This window comes from Macaca thibetana, chromosome 3 (genome assembly GCF_024542745.1).
Source record: "Macaca thibetana thibetana isolate TM-01 chromosome 3, ASM2454274v1, whole genome shotgun sequence".
Classification (NCBI taxonomy): Eukaryota; Metazoa; Chordata; class Mammalia; order Primates; family Cercopithecidae; genus Macaca; species Macaca thibetana.
Window position 1 is genome coordinate 85,485,048 of NC_065580.1, and position 20,570 is coordinate 85,505,617.

Below are 20,570 nucleotides of genomic sequence, written 5' to 3' on the forward strand. Positions count from 1 at the left end.
AATCAGTCTGTGTAGGAAGGAAAGGAGAGAATATCTACATGTAACTGAAGGGACTCCTAACACTGCAATCACCTTTCCTCAAATATTGTTATAACTATGGGCACTACACAAATAAATTTCCTGTACTCAAGGACGACCATGTAGTAGAAGATCTAAGAAAGCTACAGACATACAGGAGGCAAACAAGATTAACATCAAAATACATAAAAAGGTGGAATAACAGAACCTGAAGTTGTGGATGAAGAAAAGGTTGGGAGAGAAAATAATGTTTCTTGGAGAGAGTGAGAATAGAGCTGCTCCTGGAAAGATGGAAGAAATTAGGAAGAAACCGTTGTGAGGAGGGTCAACTGCTGTGAGAGAAGAAGGAGAATGCAAGGAGTATAAAGTGGCACATAGAGACCAAATAAAAGGTGTGCTTCATTAAGTGGTTAAATGTGCCTACATACATGTATGGGGCACGGTTAAAATTACTCTATTATTAATAGATTAATAATAGGAGTTGCATCAATTCATGCTAATTTTGTACCATGGACTGTGCTAAGATAATTTATGGATTATGTTGGATAATCCATAATATCATAGATTTAGGCCTTAAAACAGCAATTTAATGAGTAGCTATTATTAATCCCATTTGAAAAACTGAACATTGTGATTAAATTATTTAATCAAAATCAGACAACTAGTAAGTGCTAAAGCCAGGATTTAAACCAAGTCTTTCTTAATCACCGTACTAAACAATTGTAGCAAGCTAAGGGGAATCTACAGATTTTTTTTCTTTTTGCTTGAATGCTAGGCCAAGGTGAATCTATGACTGACTTACAAAAAATAAAGGAAGGATCTACTGAATTATTTTGAGCAAGAACATGGTAAAATCAAAACCCTGTACAAGAAAATTGATAGTGAGGAGGATAGAATGCAAGTATTAAGCAAGAATTGATTAGAAATGAAGAAACCATACGGCAAGTTAAGAATACAGTCGAGTGAAATGTAGGAGTTTGTAATTGTCTAGTACGGGCAGAAATTGAAAGAGAAGGACAAATGTGAGAGGCAATGGAGACAGAAAAGATTAAAAGATATAATTTGAATTAGCCAATACGGAAGCTGGGAGGATACTAGAAAGAGGGACCATTTCAAGGTGACTGAGATCCGAACATGGGAAGAAATGTTTGGAAGGATGTAGATAAACTCAGTTTTGGCACTATTCTTGAGGTGACAGCAAGATATATAGACAGAAAAATCTAGTAGGTAGATGAGGATAGCTCAAAAGTCCTTCAAATTCAACACGTTTAAACTGAATTCATGAGACACAAAAATAACAGCAAACCAAAGACTTCTGTTCAAACTCTCTCTCAATTGGTATAAGGCACTGGCTTCCCTGTTGCAAATACCAGAAGGCTAAAGGTCATTCTTGACTTTTCTATCTCATTTCCTCATATATTCTTTTCAGACTATCACAAGCCCTGCCAATTTCACGTCATAAATATCACTACAATTTATCTTTCTCACTGTTGATACCATTACTGCAGTAATTCGGGCTAAAATAATCACTCACCTTTATTACTACAATGGCTGACTGGCTACCACCTTCCATCTGGCCGACCTGCAGTTCATCCAGCACATTGCAGCTAGAGTAATCCTATCAAAACATAAATTATGCTGTCCACATATCCTCACCTCCCTTAAATCCTCAATTATTTCCAATGCTCTAAGGTTAAAGATAAAACAGCCTTGTGCCATCTGACTCCTGCTTAATCTCGTATCATACCCACTCCAGCCAAAATGGACTTCTAGCTCTTAAGTCAGTCTTGCAATAAAGTGTTTTTACATGCTTTTCTGCATTCTTTTTATTATCTAGTTAATACCGATCATCCATCAAATCTCAGTTTATAATTATTTCTTCAAAAAGCCTTTCCAATCTTCTTCACTAGGACAGATAATACTGTGTTATTTAGAACATTTCTGGTGTGATTTACTATTTAATTGTGTGGTTATTATATATGTTTTCTCTCCACTTTAACACCAACAATTCACAGTTTACCTGGCTAAATCAGGCTTTTACTCCACCACACCACTGAAATTTCCCTTTCAAAGGCCAGCAAAGATCTATCTTTCCCAATCCTGTAGTTGATCCGCAATCATCTTGCCGATCTTCTCAGTAGCAATTGACACAGCTCTTTCTTCTTGAAACATTTCCTTTCTTGGCACCAGGGGCAATGTATTCTCTTGGCTTTCTCTTCCTGTTCCTTCTTAATTACTTTGCAGATTTCTGTACTTCTTCTCTATTGCAAAAAATTGGTTTACTCCAAGGCTTAGCATTGGACCTTCTTCTCTATGTACACTCAGTCCCTAGAGGGTCTCTTCTGGTTACAGGTCTACAAACAACTCCCAGATTTTTGTCTCCAACAATTCCCCTTAATTTCAGCCTCATATACACACTGTCTACTTAACATCATCACTTGGAAATCTTAGAGACATTTCAAATATATTATGTCAATAGAAGAATGGAACACATTTTAAAAATAAATCTAAAATAGCACACTATTTAAAATTGCACCCACTCTCCATCACTCTTGTTCCTCTTGCCCTGACTTATTTTCTTCATGACGTATATATATAATTGTGTCACATATTTAATTTTTACTTGCTATCTCCTCCAAGAAAATGTAAATTTTAAAATATACTACTTTAAAACTGCATTTCCAGTGTCTAGAACAGCACCTGGCATCAAGTAGCTGCTCAAAATATATTTGTGAAATTACATCACAGATAATATCAATCACTGTCACTACACTGAAAACTCAATGGAGACAGAAACTTCTTATGTGTTTAATTACCATTGTTTTCCCAATACCTGTTGAATGGGAATTATTAAATGCTTTGTGACTGATTGAATAAGTAGAAATAGTATCAGGATAGTGCAATCTTAACAATGACAAAGGAGGACAGAGTTGCAACAAGGTGTAAATCTATTAAAAACAGGAAATGTGAGAATGACAGGAACTGGTAAAAGGAAAATGTATTTAATAATTAGGAAGTTATCAAATCATTTTAAGGCCAATTTAAGTATGGTGCATGCAGATAGCAGATGGTAACTGGCTAAGGAAGTAGTGGGAGGCACAGAGACAGAGGCTCCAAAGGTAGGCATAATATGGTAGATACTATCCTAAACACATGGGTTCATTTCATTCCATACACCAGTGTTGAAATTTCCTACGCAAACATAGCCATTCCCCTGTCACCCATACTTAAAGAGTCCTCTTCCTTATGGGCATCTTAAATCCTAAAGTATTGTCCCTCTTCATTTTCCTCTTTGTGTGAATAAGGAGCCGTACATCTGAAACTTGTGAGGATCAATCATTGCTTAGAATACATTACATTTCATTTTGCATTTCAGGCTTTATAGCGAAAATATAAATGATATCCCCCTTATTTATTTGTTAGTGTAAGGAAAATAAAACGTCACTGGTAGATTTAAAAGCAAAGTGAAACTGGAATACCAATAAAAGACTGAGCAATCTAAAAGAGAATATTTGTTAATTCTTCAAAATTTCCCTTGGTTCTATTCCTTCACTTTCATCTTTGGGTAAAGAAGGTATTATATATCTGAAAACTGTCAGGGTAGAATATCGTTGTGAAATTAAGTTTCAAAGGTGGCTACATTTAGGTAGTGTTTGAAGCTTCTTATTTAAATATTGAAATTGGGAAGTATAAGTACATAATTATTTGGTTAGCCTAATATTTCCTGGCCTGTCATAATTTTCTAAGTTTAATGATTTTGAAAACACTTAGCTAGACTATATAGCTTGCATCTGGATGTTTGATTCTGGGTGAAAGAGTAACACCATGGATTGCAGCAGCCAGGAAATGTTAATTACATTATTTTAAAAGCAGTTAGAAGTGTAGGAACCAGTCCACAAAAGACTCTAAGCTGGTCAGAAAAAAAAGGCTATTCAGGTTCTAGCATTGGCAAGAATGAGGACCATGACTCAGCTATGTTTAGCATTCACTTTGATTTACTATCATACCAGCAAATTATCCTTGTGAAGAATAAACACAAGATTAAGAATGCAAGTGAATAGATGCTCCCTGAGGCTTGGTTTTATTCCACACAAGGGCATATCCAAAGTTCAGCTCTACCAGCATTCCATGCAGAGGGAGCAATCCTCTCAGTCAGCAAAGTGCAAAATATGGGAATTTGATCTCTTATAACCATCTGAATGGGAGGTTGTGTCAGGACTAAAGGGCTAGCCCCTTTTGGGGAGCTTCTTGTCGCATTTCAGATAAACAGTTCTGCATTTTATTTCTTAGTGCTTTCTTAGACCATCTAAACTTCCAGTGTGGTAGGCCTGGTTATGGCCCACTGAAAAACCCACTTGAAAAGGAGATGGGAGATGGGAGAGGAAGCTCATCTCACAAAACAGTGCTTGGTTTGGGAAACTGGAGTTGCGTATCCAGCTAGCAAAGAATAAATAATCCTTGGGTAGTAACAGACCACCAAACTTTTTCCCATTGTAAAAGAAAAAACAAGTTTCATAGGGATCGATTAATAGTTTATACTCAATCTCTAAGCAATCTAAAGTTGAAATGGAAAGGAAAAGAGTCCTAAAATAAAGACATAAAATTCCACTCCAAACAGACAAAAACAAAAAGTATGGAATTGGAATCTGAACAGCATAAGATAGGGACAACTTTGACTTCATAGAAGCAGACATAATTTTTAACTCAGACCTGTCAAGGAAGTATTTCTTCAAAGTCAAATAAGTTTTTCAATTATTTTTCTGTTTTGCCTGTGATAAATATAATACAGAAATATATTAACCCCTTTGGGTGATGTCTAAAACCAATGAAAAAGAGGAAAAGTAAAACAAGTATGCATTAAAAAATGCAGCAACTTGTCAGAATTTACCTAATTATAAAATCTACTGATATTCCTCAGCCTGAGAGTGTTTTCATTCCATACCGTTTTCATTAACTTGCGAAGTTATACCATTAAAAATCCCACAGATAAAATTAATGAGGGCACATGCTATATTGTGTTTCAGACAAAATGACTGAGTATACTTTTTTTAGGTCGCAGCTAACCCTATTTATATAGCTTACGTAAAATTACATAGGAAAGAAATGCCAGATATTTAAAAGTTATTCCAGGGACAATCTCATTCTATGATTTCTGAGGCTAAATAACATGATTTTTGATAGATGAGAAATGTACACTTGCAAAATAGACTAGTATACTACTATGGATAAATCCATTTGAAGCTACAGTTTACTATAAATCATGCTTTTCCCCTAAAATGCCTTCACTTATCTCATTAGATAATATTTGCTTCCATGTAAAGAATGATGTGGGGATAGGGCTGTAAGAAACAAAGTCCTAGCACAAGTGACCACCCACTCCTGAATTGAACCTGGAAACCATGACAAAAATCTTTAATAAGCATTTCTCCACAGTTCACATAGTAAATATGGGATATGTCTGAGAAAAATGTTTTCTTTCTGTTACCATGGGCATATTGTCATTTAAATGAGGCTCTGAGAAAGCGACATAGCACTGGGGAAAATACACCAGCTAATCATTTATTCTCCCCATGTGTGTGACCTCTTAGCCTTATGTTTACTTCCTGTAAGACCTCGAAGCCTCCATGCTTGTTCTTGTCAGACACTGAAAATAACATTTATCCCTCCTCTTTATATCCAGGCTCACAATCTGAATACCAATGACCAATTCACAGAATGCCACAAATGAAAAAAAAAAAAAAAATCCCTAAATCTAACTTATGCTTCTGAAATTGAATAAAGAAAGTTCCAATGACTACACTTAGTCGAATTAAAAATAATTTCATTCTTTCAAAATATAATAGCATTATTGAATATTATCTCCAGAATGAGAAAACATAGGTATTACTGTTAAATATAAAAGAGGGGAAAATATGCTAATGTACAGGTACTTGTTCAGCATCAATACAAACCATACTGATAAATGGACCAAGAGGATGTACCAGTACTCCCACATTATCCACAGGGAATACATTCTAAAGCACTAAGTAGATGCCCGAAACCACGAATAGTACCAAACTCTGGACTACAATGTAGTGCATTTCAGAGAATGAAGAAGATAGTCACTTACCTCTTTAATAAAGTAGACAAAACAATAAAAAACACTATTGACCCAGAGAGATGCTTTATGAGATAACTCATCATCCCCAATCAAGAAAGATGCATTATTAGAGTTCACCTATTTATTCAGTGCTTTTTAGGTACCTGTTTTGTGCCAGGCAATGTTCAAACCACTGGAAAACAAAACAAAAAACAAAACAACAACAACAACAAAAAACAGAGAACCAGAGACACAATAGGAGTGCAAGTAAAGTGGAAAAGCAGCACTGAAGGAATGAATAAGCAGCTTAATGTCAAAGGAACATTAGATTGGAAGAGAACAAGGTGACAATAGACATTGTTGAAGAGATAAAGAAGGACCATGCTATGAAGCTTTGCCTAAAAGCAAGGGATACAGAGAAGGTGGTGAGTAGAGAGAAGTAGGGTTAAAGTTGTTGTGGATATTAATGATTTTTAAATTAAAATCCAAATTTAATTCAAATGTCTAAATGCCAGTACCCAAAATAAAAATAAATGACACAAAGAAGAAGTCAAACTACTTATCTCTCTTTTCATAAGAAAATACGAAGTACATGGGCAGCAGGGCTCTATAAGAAAACTGCTGTGAACAGTGAAAAGAAAAATAAAACATGGACATTTAGAAGAATTACCAGGGTCAGACTGAGGTGAGAGATCATAGACTTATTATGACACCAGTTTTCATAGTTTTGTGATTTTCAATAGCATTCAATAACCCAGTTGAAAATGCAACGCCAGATTGCTCAACTGAGAAAGGGTAAGGATTTTGCCAGATAGAAAAAGGAAGGAAAAGAGTAATACAGGGAAATAAAGATTTGTGCAATAGAGCTATTTGTGTTGTATACTAGGTATTGTTTGGACAGTAAGGGGAGGGAGAATGAGAAAAAAGTCATGGAAGAAAATGAGGTGGGTCAAGCTACCGGATATTGGTGGGAGGAAGAGAGAGCAATGTGATCATTTAGAGTATCTCATGATTTCAAAGTGGAGAAGTTCCAGGTAATACCGAGATCCAGAATGGAGGCAATGCCCGGTGGATAACATGGAAAGATGTGGAATGTCAATGAAGGTAAGGTGATTAAGGGATTTCTGCCAAGGATAATTGACTTACCTTACCTATGTACTTTAACCAATCCTAATGATGACAAGAGATATAAATAAAGGAACATTACCATACAGACTTCTAAATCAGAAAGAGTAATAAGGAAGATAATAGATGTCACTGAGGGGTAGATGGTGGTAATTTAAGTCAAGGCAAAATGAAAAACATATATATATGTATATATACACACACACATATATAAATAAATATGAATAAAGTTACACATTAAGGTAAATTGTTATCATTATAAATTCATGATCATCTTGTCAAATATCCACCCGTACCTGCCCCCACAAAACAACCTAGATCACAATACATGACTCTGGTCCAAGATCCGTCTAATTTTATCCATAAACTTCAAATTTTCTCCACCTTGTTCAAACTCTACAGAGAAAATTTAAATTAAAAAAATATACCTAACTTACGGCTATAAAACCTAAATACCTGTTCAAATTGATATATTCTTTCTTTTCTCTGCTTTTTCTTTATAGGCAGTGTACCTTCTAGTCAAAGTCAACCAACATCCTATATATATGTGTGTGTGTGTATATATACATATATGTGTATATACGTGTGTGTATATATGTGTATATATATGCATATGCATATATGTGTATATATGTATATATACATATATGTATATATACGTATACATAAATATATGTATACATACATATATACATACATATATATATGTTCAGGGTACATGTGCAGGATGTGCAAGTTTGTCACATAGGTAAATGTGTGCCATGGTAGTTTGTTGCACAGATCATCCAATCACCTAGGTATTCAACCCAGCATACATTAGCTATTCTTCCTGATGCTCTCCCTCCCCCCACCCCACACCTTACAGGCCCTAGTGTATGTTGATCCCCCCCATATTTCTATTCACACCCTACTTTTCATAGATGTTTAAACATAATCAAAAGTTCCCAATTCAGAAAAGTAAAAGCTCTTTCAAACTTCTATTATTCTCCAGAAACAGCTCTACCTTTCTCTAAACCTTCATAGATTAACTCTTTGAATGAGTCACTCTGTCTCCATTTCCTGAACTCCTACTCACTCAACAAGTTTTTGTCTGGGTTTCACCCCTCATCACTCCAGCAATACATGTTTAGCTATAATCACCAGTGATCTTCCAGTGTTCAAATCCAATGGGTATGTTTTAGTTCTCATCTCAATTAACCTCTCAGCAACATCCAACAGTGATGATTACTTTGTCATTCTTATAAGACGTTTCTTTCCTAGTCTTTAGAATGTGCCAGGTTTCTGTTGCTGTTTTCCTCCTCCATGACAATTCATTTTCATTTTTTGCAAACTCATCTATTCCAGTGCACTTTAAAAGTATTAGGATATGTCAAGATTTTTTCCTAAAATTACCTCCTTTTTCATTCTACGTTCTCTTCCCAGGGATTTGTAGCGATGCCAAGACTTCATTCCCCATCTATACCACGAAATTTTTATATCTCTTTCCTAGTTCGTTGCCGTTATCTCTTTAATCACATAGCCAACTGTTCAATCTAGAATTATGCTTGAATAAATGAAAGAAATACCAGTTTTTATAAGAGGATAAAAGAATAATGGTTTCTAGATATATCTTAGGAATTGCTTTTACTTTCCCTTCTTGAGTAAATTTCTATTCTTCCTTCAAGATCTAACTCAAATTCTAAATTATCTGTGATTAATTCCTGAGTCTCTTGTTCTCCCCATCTCCTATAGCAACATGCGCCTACTTCTACAACTGCACATAGCCCATGGTATTATAATTTATACATGTGTCTTCCTCCAACTCCCAGTATAGGATCTCCATAATGTCAAAATCAGGTTCTATTCATAATTTTCTTCCAGAATCTACTACTCTGATGTCTGGTAGGTGCTCAAAACTTTTAAGTGAACATTTAAATGCCAATAGACCAGTACTTCCTAAAATGTGCTCCAGGGTTTTCAAATATATATTAATAGATGCTCCCAGAAGGATGGATTCTGTGGTTAAATAAGGCCAGGGAAGTTTATACTAAATTCTGTTTTAGAGATGCTGATTCACATGTGAAGGACTATAAGAAGTTCTTAAAATAAAAAAGTGTTCAACTTTATTTAATATTTAAGTAAGGAAGATGTCTTTCTCCTTTCCTCTTTTAACATATGTATTAGCATTCCTCAAACAGTCTTTCTTTATCTCTTAATGTAGTTTGAATTTTAACTCATGAGGATCAGCGAAACACATATTAAAGAACCAGAGAGGATGGCACCTTCTCTTTGATCCAGATGCTCCATGATGATAAGATACAGGCTCTAATTTCTTTAATATAACTTTGAAACTTCTTAGTGGAGAAAAAATTTTTATCAACATGGCACTGCTATATATTGACAAATACATCAAATCTAACATATTCTTTTTGTGTTTTGTTTTCTGCAAAGTCACTAGTTCACATTGCCTAGCCATAAAGAATAGCAATATAATTACAGCCACATTCAAGTCATTGTTTTGTTTTGTTTACTTAAAGTGCTCTTTCACTTTTGATATTATCTTTTTGCTAATATAGTTGCCTAAGCACCAAATGTACCACCATGCAGTTATGCAGGTAGCTTGAACAAAAAAAGCATTAATAGGTCTAAAACAAAATTTCCACTTCAAGCTCAAAAACCTTATCACTTTACTTTCAGAACATGTTGTCTAGTAGTTTGGATAGAGTACATTCAAAATCAGAATGTAAAACGACAGTCCTCCCCTAAATGGCTTTTATGCTATGTTATCTTTAATGTGTAACAAAGAAGAAATCTCTATTTGCCAAATAGGAACTTTTAATATATATCATGACAAACAACATTATATAACAATAGAGCACCCCTCCTAGTAATCAGAATTCTCATTAAGAACAACATGATAGCAAAATGACTCATCAGCTTGTTGTGCTCTTTTTCTATTTGGGACAAGTGTGGGGAAGTTACAAGTTGTTTATGTGCAACTCAAAATGACAGGCAAGAGAAGTTACTAAGCAACATTAAATACTTGCATTTTTCTAATCTTTAAAAGCTGTCCAAAGCTGAATAATCCTATAATATACAGGTAACAGGAAAAGCAATGTGGGAGTTATGTTTTTGACAGAATGAAAATGTTTTGTTTAATAATTCTAAAATTCTGATTCGCTATGAGTTCATCTGTTTTGGTCTTAAAAATTTACTTCAGGTGTTTAAGCCTCTTCTACTCACTGTCACCTCTTACACTCACTGTTCACAGGACAGATAAGGTCTACAATGAAAACAAAGCATAATGGGGGTTTGCGGGTGGGGCAGGAGTGGTCCTTATGCCTCCTGAAACCAGCTTGTTCTCCTATTAATTATATTATTCCTATTGTGTAAATAGGATCTTTTGCTCATCTCAACAACAGCTCTTTGTTCCTTTCACAGCACTATCACCACAACAAAGTATGCACTTGTTTCCTTGTTTAGGTCTATTCACATCTGTCTTCCACCAAAGTGTAACTTTTTAGTACTGTAAGAACTTTTCCACCCATTCCTCTTCTTTCACTGATCCTGGCAGAATGCTTGACAGAGTAGCCCATCAATGACTGAAGGATGAATAGGATACAGGGCTGTGGTATAAGTAAGTACTTCTGTCTCCTACGGCATAGTTTTCATATCTCTATATGAATCTTAGACTTCCCAGAACTAGCTGAGTATTACTGACAATCTCCATCATACACACTAGGAAAGGCAAGACACGTGAGAATTCCCCAGCCCTTATTTCTTTTCATTAAGGAACCAACAAACAGATTCCTTGGTTAAGAGCCAAACAAGAAACACTTCCTTATATTTTCTGTCTCAGCAAAATAAGTTACCGAATAAACTACAAACTCATCTTTTCTGCCTGAAGTTTTGTTTTCAGGTCAAGGATCTTGTCATGTTTTTCTATAGCACCTCTGTTTCTTCCTCCTTTCCAGTTCATATACTCCAAAGGGAGTTTGATCTAGAAACTAACAGGTTTCCTCACATCAGAGGTCATGTTTCCCCAACATGCTTAGGTACAAATAGCGGAGTAGTCAATATAGAGCAAAACAGAATATCCTTTTGTATATTAAATGATGATAGCTATAACTATGTTTTAAGAAGATCAGAGAAGAAAGAATGAAAGACCTTTCATCATCATTTTAGGTAAGAGAAAGGTAGTTAAAATTTCTGAGGACTAATTGCATGCCAGCTATTCTTCTGGGTAGTTTATGTGTGTGGGTTAACTTATGTATGTTAATAGTTACCACTTTTTATAGTTTAATAAGAACATTTGGGGCACAATGGTAAGTAATGAAATCTTACAAAGTGTTTATAATAATATTTAATAAATTTTGTAGCCTCAATATTTTATTAATATAAAACTAAGAAATATTTTTAGATTTAGATTTTATTTAGAACATTTTCTTTACTACTGATATTTTTTCTCTGAGACAATATTCCAAGTAAGTTGGAAATAATAGCTAATACTTTTTAGTGTTTATCATGTGTATTCTGTTTAAGCCCCTTACATCCATGATTAAATCATTTAATTCTATGAAATGGATTGCATTTTCATTATCACTATTTTACAAGGAGAAGTCTAAAGCATAGAATTTAAGTCACTTCCTTAAATTCATCCAAAAAGTAAGGATTTTACATCCAGACAGTTTGAATGCAGAAACTAAGTTTCAAGTCAAACCTAAGAAAATGATGAAACTCAACAAAGCTTCTTTTCATACTGAGAAATTATATATGGAGCTGACTTCTCCATACCCTTATTCACAATTCTATCTCATTATGAACAATCAAAACACAATACACAACTTGGGATTCTAAAAAAAAATGTGTATTATAAAGCACAGCCCAGCTGCCTCACTGGGGGAAACTCATTCCGAGATTACTCTATTGATGGAACTCTAAAGACATTTTAAATAGCTACGCAATTCTCATCCCATCTGCCCTTCCCCTGATTATTCGATAACTGATTCATGTGGATTAGAAAGAAGACTAAAATAGAAAAGTTTGACCTAAGATGGTACTTTAAAAAAAGAAATGTATTTGGAAAGCCCTATGTGTTATACAGTTCACATAGATAAAATATTAGAATAGTAAATGAAATAAATGTATAAAAACATTTAAAAATAGAATTTGAATGATCACATAACCTGATAATTTGTAGGACGGGGTTTCTGGATTGATTTTCCCACCATCAACCATCACTTTTCTCTAGTGGTAGTGAAGTCTTGAATGTCTGCTTGCAGATATGATTCACAATTTATGAGCTATGACTGAATTAAAATCAGTGTGTTTTTCCTCAAGGGAAATAAGAGTTTAAGAAACAATTAAAAATTACCTTTTGGGCCGGGCGCGGTGGCTCAAGCCTGTAATCCCAGCACTTTGGGAGGCCGAGACGGGCGGATCACGAGGTCAGGAGATCGAGACCATCCTGGCTAACACGGTGAAACCCCGTCTCTACTAAAAAATACAAAAAATTAGCCGGGCGAGGTGGCGGGCGCCTGTAGTCCCAGCTACTTGGGAGGCTGAGGCAGGAGAATGGCGTGAACCCGGGAGGCGGAGCTTGCAGTGAGCTGAGATCTGGCCACTGCACTCCAGCCTGGGCGACAGAGCGAGACTCCGTCTCAAAAAAATAAAAACAAAACAAAACAAACAAAAAAAAATTACCTTTTAACAACTTCACATTATTGTCCCACAAGAGCAAAACATCTTTGATGAGCCACTTTTTCTACTATTTGGGTTTTTTCCCCCTCTGAAGATATGTTAATAACCTGAAACCAGAAAATACGTACCAGTAAAAATTTTGATTTTGTGATCTGGAAATAAATATTTTATCTGTCATATTCCAAAATATTGCCCCATGTATTCTAAATATATAATACCATAGAAGGTAATAAATGTGTTCTGAGTAATTTTATGCTAATCATGACTTCTACTTATTAAAATACACACTTGCTATCAGACATCATAGTTTTTATTTGAAAGCTAATTCTCTTGTCTTTGGTGGGCAGGGGGCAAAGGCTAAATATTGTAGAAGTGGGACTACCTATTCCTTCAGTGGATAGAGTTAGAGCCTATAATAATACAGTTATTAAAAGAAGTGTTTATTTAGCTCCAATATTATATTAGACACTGTGTTAAGCACTAAACTTTCAAAGATAAATAAGTTTGAACCCCTTCCTCAATGTAGAAAACAGATTATTTCAATTCTCCGTGGCATGTTCAATAATAAAGGCAAGCACAAGTTTCAGTGGAACCACATAGAAAAACTGTTGGGTCCGTGGCAGAAACCAACTAGATACCTCAAAGTGTCATGATACTAGAGTAGGAGATTAAAGGACAAAGACACATTATCAAATGAAACACATTAGCGTGGAGAGAGGGCAGAGGAGTTTGGGTGTCCAAAAGTAAATTACAAAGAGGCAAATGTAAGCAGAGACAAAGAAGGTGCAACATTGTGTGAACTGTGGAGGGTTATATTAAGCCAGTGGTAGTTAATAGTGAATTTAGAGTCTTTTGGTTAGAAGAGTGGTCTCCAGAGCTAGACTGCCTGAGTTCAAACCCTGGCTCTATTCCTACCAGTTTGTTACTGTGACAAGTCACTTAACCCTGTTGTCCTTCAGTTTGCTCTTTTATAAAATGGGAATGAGGATAATAATAAAATTATCCCAAAAGGGTATGATCAAGATTAAATATGCAAGATATTTATAAAGGCAAATGTCATGTAGTAAGCACTCAATGAAAGTTACTATCATTATTTTTAAACTAGAAGAAGAAGAGAGCCAATGGGCAAGACAGCTGATTTTAGCACCACATTCAAAAATCAACCCTGAAAACTAACTCTATTCCCAATCCTAACCTGAAGTGTCACAAATGACAAGAGAATGAATCAGGGCCAACAATGTGAATGTATTTGCAAAGCCCTGTCACCACGTACACATCTGACAATAACTCAGGAGCATCAAGTTAGTTTATGAAGCGTGTCCATTTCTTCTCTGATTTTGGAGGTAACAGCTTTTGTGCTCCTTGCATCTATAGTGATCGGCATATTGCCAATCAAAAATAACTGACTGAGGACATTGTGTTTCAAATTCACAATGCAATACAAATTCCCTGTTAAAAGGCAAATCCTTCATTTCAAATTGTTGACTCAGAAAATCCTTAAAAAAGAATTTCGGCTGTTTAAATTTAGCATGCTGAGAAAGACCAATCTTAAAATATTGTTTGGCTCTACGCCCATAACATTTTCACTTTATTCTTTGTTAGTGTTTGTCTTCTGTGATAAGAAGACAAGTGACAGTAATCATGTTAGTCTCTGTAACACTTCACATTTTACCTAAATGAACCATTTTGTTTTTATCGTCACCAGTTAAAGATGGCCTTTTGCTTCCTGGCACGTTTTCAGAAAGTGATTATGCAAGAACCAGTGATATTTCCAATTACTCTTTTACCTCTTCAGTCAGCATCTGGCCTTTCTCCCCCACTTTTCTTTGAATCATTGTTTTTCCACTTTTAAAACGAGTATGTAAAGGAGATTATCTGATGACAAGCATAATCTAATTTTTGTAATAAGACCTTACAACTATTTAAAGAGATGTTTTGAGTCTGCACTTTATCTGTGACTAAAGATCTCTACCCCACACACAGTCCAAAGAGTTTGTTATTTAGTGTCCCTCAGGACAAAGAATGTGGACATATTTTTGGACCAGCCTTCCACTATATGATTCCCTTATTTTCTTTTTATATCTGTCTGTGTTTAGGTCTTCCAACTTTTCTCCTCCCATATTAACTGCATTATCTTCCTTCCTGTCAATGTCCCCATGTTCATTTTCAGAGTTTGTGTAGCCAAAGAAGAGCCTGAAATTGGAATGGTGAGTGTGCCAAGTTTGGATCTGGGGTCAATGCAGGTGGATTTCAGTTTAGGTGGATCCAAGGTTGGGTATCATCAGAGAAAGAAGACCACTCAAGCACTACCCACCCACGGCATCCACAAAATAATATGCTCAATCCCACCCCGATCCATAATGGAGTACAATTTTAATTTTTTTTTAAGAAGCAAAGCAATTAAGAATTAGAGTTAGTCACACTGAGTGGTTAATTCTAACCCAGCATTCACTAAATATGTTGCTTTCAGAAATTTGTTTATTCCCTCTGAGTTTGAGTTTTTTCTAAAGGGGAGAAAATGCCATCTCCCTCCTGTAGCTGTTATACCATAAATGAGAAGGCATATGTAAAGCTCTTGACCCAGTATGTGCAAATGCCACACTCAAAATAACCGCCCACTACTCATTCATTGTGTGATGAACAAAGCATATGAGGAAATAATCCAGGGCTATCAAGTAGTTGAGCCTACTTCATAGTAAATATCCAAGATATTGACTGTGGTATTGGGACATACCATACGTGACTCACTTGGTCAGAATTTGCATTGGTGTTTTACAAGAGAAAGAAAATGCTATTGCTGGGAGAGGGGCAATAGGAATAGGCTTCCTCACAATTTTTCCTAGAGTTTGCTCTGGGCAAGTGCTTCTCAGCTAGAGGTATTACTCTTTAGAGGATACTGCAACAGTATTGTGCATATATAAATACAGCTCTGTTCCTGAAGGCAGCTAGAAGTGGCGTCCAGGAGAGGATCATCTTAAAATGTCATTTCAAGTCTATCCATCACATCACAGTCATTATTAGTAGACAGAATTAGATTTCGTGATCAGCAGCTATCTTCATCTGGCTTGTCTGGCTACAACTCTCCCTTCTTTCAATAGTGTGCAAGAAAAAGCATCAGTCAGAGGATACTAGTTCAGATACTATCCCAGCAAAACTTACCAATGGTTTTAACTTAAATTGTTAAAATAATTTAAATAATTGTTTTATTATACAAATGATTTTGATAATCTTCTTCTCAGTCAAAACAGGAGCTTTGCTTACCAGTAGGATAAGAAAGCATGAAGCAAAGGCATTGCCACCACTCAACTCCAACTACATAAGTTTCTATATTTTAAAAAATTTTGTCAAATTTTCATCAGTGATCTTAACCTAATTTTCCTTCTCTTTAGCTACATACAGGTTTCAGTTAATAATAGTTGACTCTAGAGTATTAGGGAACTGCTTGCAAATTTCTTCCAACCATATTCTTCTATTCTTCATATAGACTTTTTCATTCTCTTTCTCATTGGTGTCAAAAAAATTTAATCACCCTCATGTATGCACTATTGTAGCAAATATATTTCCTGAATTATATTTTACTCAGTGATTCACAAAGTCACATGTAGACTTTATGCACAGGGCTACTATGTATGTGTGTGGAATGGATCACGTATAACAAATTGGGTATTCCAACAATGACAAAAAATATTAAGTAAGCCTTTATACCTAGAGATCCTCATGATGAGTAGAAAATTAGCCAACACAATTCCAATGACATTCTTGACATGTTTTATTTTTGGTAAAAGCATGAAATTTGGGGGATTAGAGAAAGAGTAGCACAATTTAAAACTGAAATCATAGGATAAGAGTAGTCCTTAGTTACCTATTTTTCTAAGGACAGATGATTTTAGAATTACTTTGCTTTTCACAATTGTTATTTCATAAAATTTGAAGCCTTCTTATCCTGTGGAATTTATGCTAGCCTATGGACGTATCCAGATTAAAATCCTACATTCTCTTTTAGGTAATTTCTGTTTTGTCAATAATTTTTATTGGAGAAAAATGTACTTATACAGTGTTTTCTCCAATGATCGTCTAACTAAGTCTAACTTTTTTGTGTAATATCTCCTTTCTGCTTATGGGATTCCCCACCACTCACAACCACTATAAAAATCTGGTGAATGCGTCAGGACCTGGTTAGGTACCCCAACATTTTTAGATTAATTATTTCTGATCTCTTTTCTAGAAAAGACCTTCAGTATTCTGCTTGCATTCATGTTTATTCGGTCATTTGCTTTACAATGGACTGGTCCTTGCTGACCTGTTTTTAAAAGAGTTGGTTATCTGCAATTTGAGCAACCAGTTGAAGTTGTTTTTTAAAAGTTTTAAGCCTTCATTTTCTGCCAGTGAACACAATGCTGCTTGGTTTCTAAGTATAGAGCCATCTATGTAAAAACCTCCACTTTGAAATCACAAGAAAGAAACTGTTCAGCAAGTGGAGGAGATTATTACAGCAGGAAGAAATTGAGGGAACCCTCCATGTGACACTCACTAAATAGTATTTGAATGTTTATCATATCATCAGTGTGGCCTAGACTGTTGCCTAGCAGTTATCTAGAGACCTACTTCACATTTTATTTTAAGGTAAATCAAAGACTTTTGTTTGCTTGCTTGCTTGTTTAGTTCACAGATTAGGAATAAATCTGTACTGGAACTTGTAACAATTAACTAGGGCATTTGAAAGTCTAAGCCAACCTCTTTATGAATTACCTTTTGAAAAGACAAGCTGCTATCTCATTGGTAACTTTGAGGAGACCACTCTTGGAATTAAATTTAGAAAACATTTACCAGTTGTGTTGCCTAAAATCACAATGGACAGGGCACTTTCTGCACACAAGCGGCATTCGCCTGCAAATCACAGAGCACCCCTACTATAGCATAACTAGGACAGGAGTCAGGGAGACGAACCGATTTAACATTTCACGGAGAATTCAAAGCTATGCTTCTCTAACTTTCCTCCCCATTTCTTCTCAGCTTCCCTTCCCCCGCACCACATACCCAGAAGCCACTCAATTTGCCAACCATGTCCAGTTTAACTTACTGCAGTGTGATGCAGGCGAAAGCTGGGCGCATCTCTGAAGCGAGAGCCACTGCTTTTCCGGAGAGGAACTGGGACTAGCCAGCTCTCAGGATCCTTTCCAATTCACACGCTTCCCGCACAGTAAGAAGGCTCCCACACAGCTCGGCTTCCCCAGAGGAGTGGAGCTTCAAGAACTCTGCTCACAGCATCCTCCTCTCCACTGCCACCCCCTTGCAGAACACCCGGCCCATTGGAACTAGTGTCTGAAAGATGGAAATCTACTTCCAGGCAGCAACACAGGCTGCCTGCGGTTCACCCTTCTCTGATCATTTGCAACTCAAAAACAGCGGAGGCTGAAAGACGTAGGTTTCCGGAGCCTGAAAGTCATCTTTGGCGTCCCCCTTCCCCACCTCTCACTCCTCCCACTTCATCCCCGCTCCTCTATCGCGGCCACCCCCCAGTCCTCCAGTCTCCCACTCAAGCTAGCTATCACAAATGATTATTTTATCATCCAAATCAGTAAGCAGCTGAAGGAAACAATTTGTCAGAGATGAAATACCTGTTGTCCATGACTAACGCTCTTCTTTAGTCTCTCTTAGTCCTTGATTTATGTCAAGAAGCGTTGATATCGGAAGTCTGTGCAGTGTGTGTGTGTGTGTGTGTGCGTGTGTGTGTGTGTGTGTTGAGGAGGAGGCGATTTGCGCGGCTGCGAGAACCAGCCCTGCCTATCTCTGGCTGCCGCTTCTCCAGCTGCTGTTGCTACTCTTGCTGATGGAGCTCAGGGGAAAACGAGACAGGGAGACAAGGCTATACAGCTGTTTAACTGCTGGTCCAGTTATAGCAGGGGAGGAGACGGTGCAGGTGAGTGGCTGTTGAGACAGTGAGCTGAATTCACTGCAATTACTACCACTCAGTATACATCTCAGGCAGGAAATATGATACCTGTCTCCCCTCTCCTTTCTACAACTATAGTCCTTGATGGGTCATTGTTCAACAACCATCTGCCTAACCCAATTCTACCAATTGTAGCAGCTGCAGACGTTCTTGCTGCATTCTGGCTTGGTAACCTCGGAGCAGGTGACTGGAGGGTGGATGAAGTAGAAAGGCAGTTAAATATTGAGGGAAACTCTATGTATGTGTAACCAATCAGGGCACAGATAAAATTAACAATTTTGAGCCATGTGTGTAAAATAGTGTATTAGGGTAAGAAAAACGTAAGTCAGTCAATAATCAAGATTTTTGTGGACTGTGTACAAACCAGACAGTTATTAAGCAATATGCTTGCCAACTTACACACAGGGTATCTTGACAGAGAAGTCCCTTGGTTGCTCTTAACTTACCTATATAATATTCTCAGTTGTTTCAATGCATTAACATCTCTTCTTCAGCTACAGACTCTGGTAAAACCAACTTGTTTCTGTTTTCTATTAACTTTCATTTGCTCTCCTTATTGGCTGCTCTCATTAATCTCCAACATATTGTCATAAAAAAATATGACATTCAGCAGAACTAAGAAATGGAAGACGTTCTCAAATCCCCCAAAGAATAGAATACTTCTTAATTACTAGTAACATTTGCTGTAGTAATAATCTGTCTTCACTTTCTTATTCTGTAGATTGAGTAATCACGAACAACCCCTTCTAAATACATACACACACACTCCGCTTAATTGAATAGTACTTTTAATCCACTTTCAGCCTCCAGTTGTCTGAGCTAAAAATAAACTTAATTCCTTTTGGTTTCATTTGTAATGCACACCTTTAATTATTTCTGCCTCTGAGTACTTTTCATATTGGCCATATTTTTTCCCAGTTGTTAGGGCTTGTGTAATCAGGGTTAAATTTAACATAGGGGAACACAGAAAAAAAGAAAGTATAAGAAAAGACCCAGAAGGAAGAAAAGAACCCAAAAGGATTAAATAATATATCTTTTCCTGATGTGTTTATATTAGAAAATTACTGCCTTTAGCTAAACAAAGACCAGTTAATGAGCAAAGCATTTATTAATTATCCAATAAATATCAATTTGCCAAAGCCAGTCTAACTTCAATTTTAACAGATTTTATCAGAGCCTAATTTTTTAAAAAAAATCATATAATACCTTAAATGCAAAGAGTATCCAGAATTTTTTAACGTCAAAATTCTAATTAAACATGATGCCAAATAGCTGTTATTTTTTCTCTTCGTTTGTTGTCTGTCCATTAAATAATTATTATATCACACAATTAATATTATTAAGTCTAAAGAGTACCTGTTTTATACCTGTGTACACTGCAGTGTAAGGAAGTAGGCAAAAGAAGTCTCTAGCACATAGAAATACATTTTGATACAAAAGGCCAACTTTATCCACAAATGGTACAAATTTAAACTTACCCTGCTCCACACATTCATTCCTTACTAGAACTAGCAGGATCTTACCATTTATAGATTAGCAGGGTTTTCTTTTTGATTTTTTGGTTATTGTTTTTTGTTTTTACCTTTACTCCTATTTTGAAATTAAATAATATTTAGGAAGAGCACTAACACTTTAAACATTATTGAGAGACATAATTTATTAGCTATCTTCATTCTAAATAAGGAGTCTAAACATCTGGTCTGGGTAGAGATGGAA

At 36.0% G+C, this 20,570-nt stretch overlaps 1 protein-coding gene across 14 annotated transcripts in view; it reads right to left on the bottom strand.

Moving 5' to 3' along the window:
• DGKB (diacylglycerol kinase beta) overlaps positions 1–19,043 on the bottom strand; it is a 778,174-nt gene extending 759,131 nt beyond the window's left edge. For 8 of the 14 annotated variants that reach the window (XM_050783042.1, XM_050783038.1, XM_050783036.1 and 5 more), the window contains exon 1: positions 17,982–18,349. The gene's annotated coding sequence lies outside the window, so the exon portion shown is untranslated. Of the gene's footprint in view, positions 1–17,981; positions 18,350–18,519 lie in introns of those variants that run through there. The other 6 variants (XM_050783043.1, XM_050783039.1, XM_050783037.1 and 3 more) reach the window with 1 other exon arrangement.
• Positions 19,044–20,570: the final 1,527 nt, after the last annotated feature.